Source organism: Bison bison, unplaced genomic scaffold (assembly GCF_000754665.1).
Source record: "Bison bison bison isolate TAMUID 2011002044 unplaced genomic scaffold, Bison_UMD1.0 scf7180017864516, whole genome shotgun sequence".
NCBI lineage: Eukaryota > Metazoa > Chordata > Mammalia > Artiodactyla > Bovidae > Bison > Bison bison.
In genome coordinates this window covers 9,759,203-9,765,473 of record NW_011495069.1, presented here as the reverse complement: position 1 = coordinate 9,765,473, position 6,271 = coordinate 9,759,203, and the positions used below count along the sequence as shown (strand labels likewise).

General features: G+C 57.4%; 1 protein-coding gene across 1 annotated transcript in view; it reads left to right on the top strand.

The window, feature by feature from the left end:
• The window catches only part of AHDC1 (AT hook, DNA binding motif, containing 1), a 31,013-nt gene that overhangs the window by 5,412 nt on the left and 19,330 nt on the right, over positions 1 to 6,271 (top strand). The window contains exon 2 of the mRNA XM_010830259.1: positions 3,742 to 3,919. The gene's annotated coding sequence lies outside the window, so the exon portion shown is untranslated. The remainder of the gene's footprint in view (positions 1 to 3,741; positions 3,920 to 6,271) is intronic.

The following is a 6,271-nucleotide window of genomic DNA, read 5'->3' as shown; positions in this document are numbered from 1 at the left end:
GCAGTGATGGGGGAGGGGCCGGTGGGCTGTCACCTGTCCAGAGCAGCCCGGGGTGACATGTCCTTTACCCACCCAGCAATCTGGAGGGGGAGGACTCACGGGGAAGGTTGTGTCCCCGGCTTATACTCGATGTGTTGTGGGGAGGGGGCTGTACCTTTGTCACACCTGGAAAGTGAGGTGTGTGTGTGTGTGAGAGAGAGGTTCTCTGCATTTTGCACCCTGTTGGGGTCCTATTTGTGTGTCGGTCCCACCCTCTGGAGGGTGACAACTGTGTTTCTGTCTCAGACTGTCTGGAGTTATCAGGTGTGCCCATCTCAGGCTTTGGAGGAAGTGACAGGTTCTGTGCTTAGCCCCTCCTGTTAGGAGGGTAGTCACCCACTCATCCGCCTATCTCTCTGACTGTTGGGTGTGTGTGTGCGATGTCACCATGTGCCCATCTCATGCCAGTGTAGGGAGTGACGTGTGACTATCTCGTGCTGGTGGGGGGCTCTCAGGAACTTGGGAGCTTGTCTCTCGACTCTAAGGAGAAGACATGTTGCCCAGTGGCATGGGGCTGTCAGTTGGCAGGGCCTCAAAAAGCAGGCCAGAGCCAGGACGCAGACCATGGGCACAGGGACAAGCTGGGATCGGGGCAGGGGTGCAGGGCAGGAGGGTCTGGGCTCCCCAAGACCTAACTTGTGACCCAGGTGCCAGCCCTTGGGACTGTTCCCTGGGAGGAAGGAATTTGCTGTTTTTCAGATGATGTGGGCTGGGGCAGGTGCGACCTGGTAGGCAGGGCACCAGGCAGGGGTGGCATGGAGGGGCTTGTGTCCCCACGAGTCTGGGGGCCCTGTGCCTCGCCTCTCCTGCCCCTGAAACTGTTAAACTAATTAAGGCTGTGGAGCCGCAGGATTAATCGGGGCAGCTCGGCGCGGGCCAGGAGCTCAGGTAGTCGATTAGTGCGCCGCGGAGGATATTGGATTTCTGAACCGCAAGTCAGCACTATTCGGGCCTGTTATCTCTCCCAGGCTCCAGGGTCAGGAGGCGGGAGGCTCCAGGGCTCGCTGGCCGCCCCCGCCCGGCTGCTCCAGGGCGGCCACTCCCCCTGCCCACCCATCGCCTCTGCCCTCCCTGACCCTGCATCAGGTTCCCCCTGAGTCTCCCCTCCATCAGGCTTGCAGCCCCAGCACCCCCCACCCCGCCCTCTCCCTCTCGGTCCTTCCAGGCCTGACTAGCACCCTGTGCCTCCTCGCTGACACGCTCCTCAGCCCCTGACCAGCCTCTCTCCACCCTGGTCTCCTTAGCAGTTGCCGGCCCTGTTCCCCACTCTAAGCCTCGCCCAGCATCACCTAGTCCTGTCTCTGCTTTGGGGTTTGTGTGTCCTTGTCTGTGCTTCTCCTGTCTCTCTCCCTGTGCGACTCTGTTGAGTCTTTCTCTCCCTGTGTCTTTTCCTCTCCCTCTCTCTCTCTCTCCGTCTTTTTCTCTCTCTCTCTTGTGTGGTCTCGGCTGGTGTCTGCAACCAGAACAAATCTCCCCCAGCCAACACCCCCTGAACAAGGAGGCCAGAGCAGCTAATGGGAAACATGTGATGCTGCCTTGCGCCTGGAGCACCGTGAAGGGAGCCTTAGTCCCAGCTCAGCCCCTGCTCCCACCCCCCCTCCTTGCCGCATTCCCCCCACCACGCTGTCCCCTGCCTTCCAGCCCGTGTGGGCACAGTCACAAGTTCCTCAGTCATTACCATCTAAAGGGGCGGGCGAGCTGGCCATTATCAGTTGGGGAATATCAGGTTGGGGAGGGGCTGGGAGCAGCTTCACTCCTCAGGTCACCCCAGCCCCCAGGGCCAGGCAGACCTCATGCAGACTCCCCCCCAACCACCAGCACCATATGTAGGAGAACAGGGCCAAGATGAGCTGAGCTCCAGGGGCCTGAATGGGGGGCCGCCAAGCCACCCCCACTGGAGGGCTCTGGGGCCACCCAGATTTCCATCTTTTCCACCCTTCTGGGCCTCTGGGGAACCGCAGAGGTGGGGGCTCCCCGAGGGCTTGGGAGCTGCCGGGCTGCATTTCTGTGCCCACCCAACCATGGGGGGAGGGGGGATGGATCAGAGGAGGGAGGCTCTGGCAGGTTGAAATTCTCCTTCTCTGCCTGTGGATAAATTGTCCCTAATCCAGGCTTGGGGAGTTGTCTGGCTCCTACAGAGAGAGAGAGAGAGAGAGAGAGCAGGAGATAGGGAGGGAGGAGGGAAGCAGGCATACAGACACAGTGACACAGACACACACTATCACAGAGTCTCACATACACGCGCGCACGCACGACAAGTTACACAAAGGTATCACATGAGCACTGAAGCACCACTGTGCTGACAGGCACACCATGGCACACACTCACATGTTGCGCTGACACAGACATACGATGACATGGCACAAGGGCCCACTGACATACACAGGTGCACAGTGATGAGGTCTTACAAGACGCACGTGCAGGGTCACAGTCAAGCACACACTGACCCGCGGTGAAACAGACCCACAGGGACACTGTGACCAGTCGCACCAGGAGCCTGAAAACCCAGAGAAAGGCAGAGGGAAGGAGGGAGATGGCACTGATCCAGTGACACCAGTGCCCCCAGTCACTGGCCTCGAGACTGGAAACCTGTGAGGACAGTAGAGGGTCCACTCCCCTCCCCACCCCAATGCACACACATCCAGAGATGGGCAGAAGTCAGTTCGGCTCCTGACACGGCCAGATGCAGAGTGTGTACACACGGGCACACATGCCTCAATCACAGCTGGGTACACTGGTCACACATTAGGCACATATACCTGTGTGTCCCCATAGGTGTGCGAACATAGGCTCAGCTGGACACACACAGAGAACTGAACAGACCCAGATACACACATGAAGACACCAACTCTAGTAAATAGCAGCTCTCACACACACACAGAGACAGTCCTATACATGGGCACTCTTAAACACACATATACTTGCATAGACATACAAAAATACACAGAGAAACATACAGAAGGCTAAGTAGACCCAGGAAGCCACACACAGGTGTGTTTGCCCAGACAGCTGAACGCTCACAGACGTGCAGGATCTCTTTAACACGCATGTACACACACACATTCCCAGGCAACCAAAACCTATAAGCAGTCCATGAGGCCTGGTTCCCAGACCTCTCGGGGCTCAAGTACAAACCTCAGGGAGGTAGACAAATGGGCAGGAAGCAGAGGGGGTGAGGAGGGCCCTAGTTATTAAAGAAAATAAGAGAGAGAACCAGTCTTGGATGGAGAAGGGTAAATGCTAGCTGCGTATACACCCCTTGTGAAGATCTGCAGTCACCATCACTTTGAACAGTAACTCTCACACCTGCATTGTAAATGCTCTTAGCATTTATAGTTTCCCTAGAGCACTTCTCCCCGTTCATAAACTCTCCCTATTTTATACATTAGGAAACTGAGAGCCAGAGAGGTTAACTGACTCGCCTGAGATCCCACAGGTGATGAAAGTTGAGCCAAGGACCATTCTGACACCCAAGACCAGGTTCTTTTCGCCATAGCGTATGTGTTCTTGTTCATGCATACATATCTGCCCATGCAGAGATACTGCCTGGGGATTCAAGACACAGTTCGTAGTCCCCAGTGAAATGAGGTTGGAGCCACTTTCTGTGTACGTCTAGACTCACCTAGGATGGCCTCCTGGTCCCTCTGTCTGGTTCATCCTGTATCCATGCTTATGTCTGGGGTGCTGTTTTTGTTTTCACAGATGGGAGCTTGCCTACCTGTCTACCCATTGGCCTGGACACCAGAGCCTGCCCAGCTAAGTGCGTGCAGAGGGCCCCGGGTTTGGGGCGATTCTCAGGCTGCCGAAGAGACCACCCTGGAATCACTGGCGAAGACAGGCCTTGGCTGCTGAGCTGGGCCTATCTGCACAGCTTGCTCAGGTAACAGTGTACAGAGAAGCTGGGTCTGCCGGCCACCCCAGGAAGTGGGGATCAGGGGTACTTCTTCTCAATCCTATCAGGGATCCCTCCCCTCTCAGCTTAGGCCAAAAAGAGGCCCTTTAGTATCAAAATACTGTAACTACACTTACTCAGACTCCCCGTTATCCAGAAAGGCAAGGTCCATGGATATACAGCCAGTTCCCCCAAGTCCTGCCTCCTAGTCGGGGGACCTGCACCTGGATGACCTGAGAGAACTGGGCAGTGAAAGCGGTTGTCCCAGTGATCAGAACCCAGGGCAGAGGTAGAAACCAGAATGCCTGCTGTGTGATGCTGACCCCCCAGGACCCCTGTCTCCTAGAGTCTGTGGAAGCTGAGAGGACCTGGGGAGTTGAGGTACGCTGGGCTGCCCTCCTGGGATGAGATGGGGCAGGGGCGGGGGCAGGAACCATCTCCCTAGCCTAGGCCCAGATGAGCCCACCCAGGCAGGCTAGAGAGCAGCAGAGGCCAGGTGGAGCGGCCCTGCCCTGCAGAGGCAACTCCCCGAACTGACACATGAAGCCTCAGGCTCCAGGAAGCTCCCTAGAGCCCAGCCTGCATGGGGACCCCACCCAGCTTCCAAAAGAGCATTCCTGGGGCCTGAGGTCTGGGGGGGTGGAGTCTCCCGGGATTGTCAGGGTGGGGATGTCAGAGCTGGGTGTACCCAGTTGTAAATGTACAGGGCATCTAGTGTGCAAGTACTCCAGCTTGTGTGCAAGCAGGCGTGTGTAGGACTCTGTCCTGAGGTGTGCAGGGTGCTGTACATAAAATCTAGGTGGACTGGGCTGGGAGACATTCACTGGCTGCATACATGGTACATGGGAGTGAGTGTGTAGGACTCAGGGTGTGTCCTGTGCAGGTGTGGGGAGGCTAGAGTGTTGTGTGTGCCATGCTGGGTGGCATTCCTGGGCAGGGTGCTAGTGTACACTGGAGAGGTGTGCAGACAAGACTCTGAATACACCCGGGTGATACACGAGTACACACTGGGTGGGGTGGATCATGTACACAGAAGTTCTTCTGTGTGTCACCAGGGAAGCGTGTGTTCAGTGGCTGCACACACTGGGGGATGTGTGTGCACGTGGCTCCATTTGTGCTTTGGAGGTGGGCTGGGCAAGGCTTCAGCTGAGCTGGGCTCAGCAGTGCCCAGTCTTGTGGCCAAACTGCTGAAGTCACTTCCTTTCCAGCAGCAACTTTCCAGGAGGAGGAGTTTTTCAGACCTGGGTGGGGAGGGGTGGGGGGGCGGAACAAGGAGCTCTCAGGGGAAGGAGGTGGGCGGTGGTGAGGCTGTGGGGAGGGCCTGGTGGGGCTGGAGGAGGGGTGTCCTCCGGGAGACAGAAGGAAAGACAAGGACAGGAGTCTGGAAGGGCCAAGGGCAGGAGGGGATGGGGGCGGAGCAGGCGGGAAGCACAGTCCCTGGGTGACCTCGGAGAGAGGAAGGGAGGGCCGCCCGGCAGGGTGACCCTCGGGTTCAGCCAGAGCTGGGGGTGGTGCCCACACACCTGGCACCCAGGGCAGGGGGCTGGCAGGGGGCGGGTCTAGGGTAGACCTGCTTGCCAGGTGCCCTGCTCCGGGCAGGAAGGGGGTGGGCAAGGGCTGCACAAAGGAGCTCTGTGTGGCTGGGGGTAGGGTGGGGTGGGGTGTGCTGTGCTATTGGGGGGTTGGCCCTGATGATTCCAGGGGCGGGGCGGGGCTTGCTCCCCTTGGGGGCATCAGTGGCTCTAAGGGGACACCTAGTGGCGAGGGAGGGTAGTGCATTGAATGACCTAGGTGGGAGGGGTGAAGAAACTGAGAGGAGGGGGTAGATTTAGAAGTCAAAAATTAGACCTGGTTGTTGGGACCAGGACAGTTCAAGGAAGCCGCAGGGGAGGGGGCTGACTCTCTGTGGACAGTGGAGAAGTTTGGTTCAGAGGAGCTCAGCAAACCCAAGTGCAGACACTCTTCCCTGTCATGGCTGTTTGTCCTTAAGGGCTTTTCTTAACCTCTCTGAGCCTCCATTTACATGCCAAATAAGTGACAGCTGCCCGTTATTATTTTCATCATCGTTATTTTTTTGGTAACAATTCTGGTCCAGAGTCAGGTTGGAAGGAGATCTTCAGGGGTGGGTGGGAGGGGGCTGAAGAGAAGGAAATTGAGAGGGGAGGGTGATGCATAGTTCCTGAGGGGGTGCAGATCCTGGGAAATAAAGGTCCCTCCCAAGGGAGGTGATTGAGGGAAGGTTTCAGCGCAGCAGTGATAGCCCCCTTTGAGGCCGAGTTTTCCATTTGAGGACATCTCTGGGCCTTCAGTCCGGGCTGGGAGGGAAATGGTGTGTGTGGG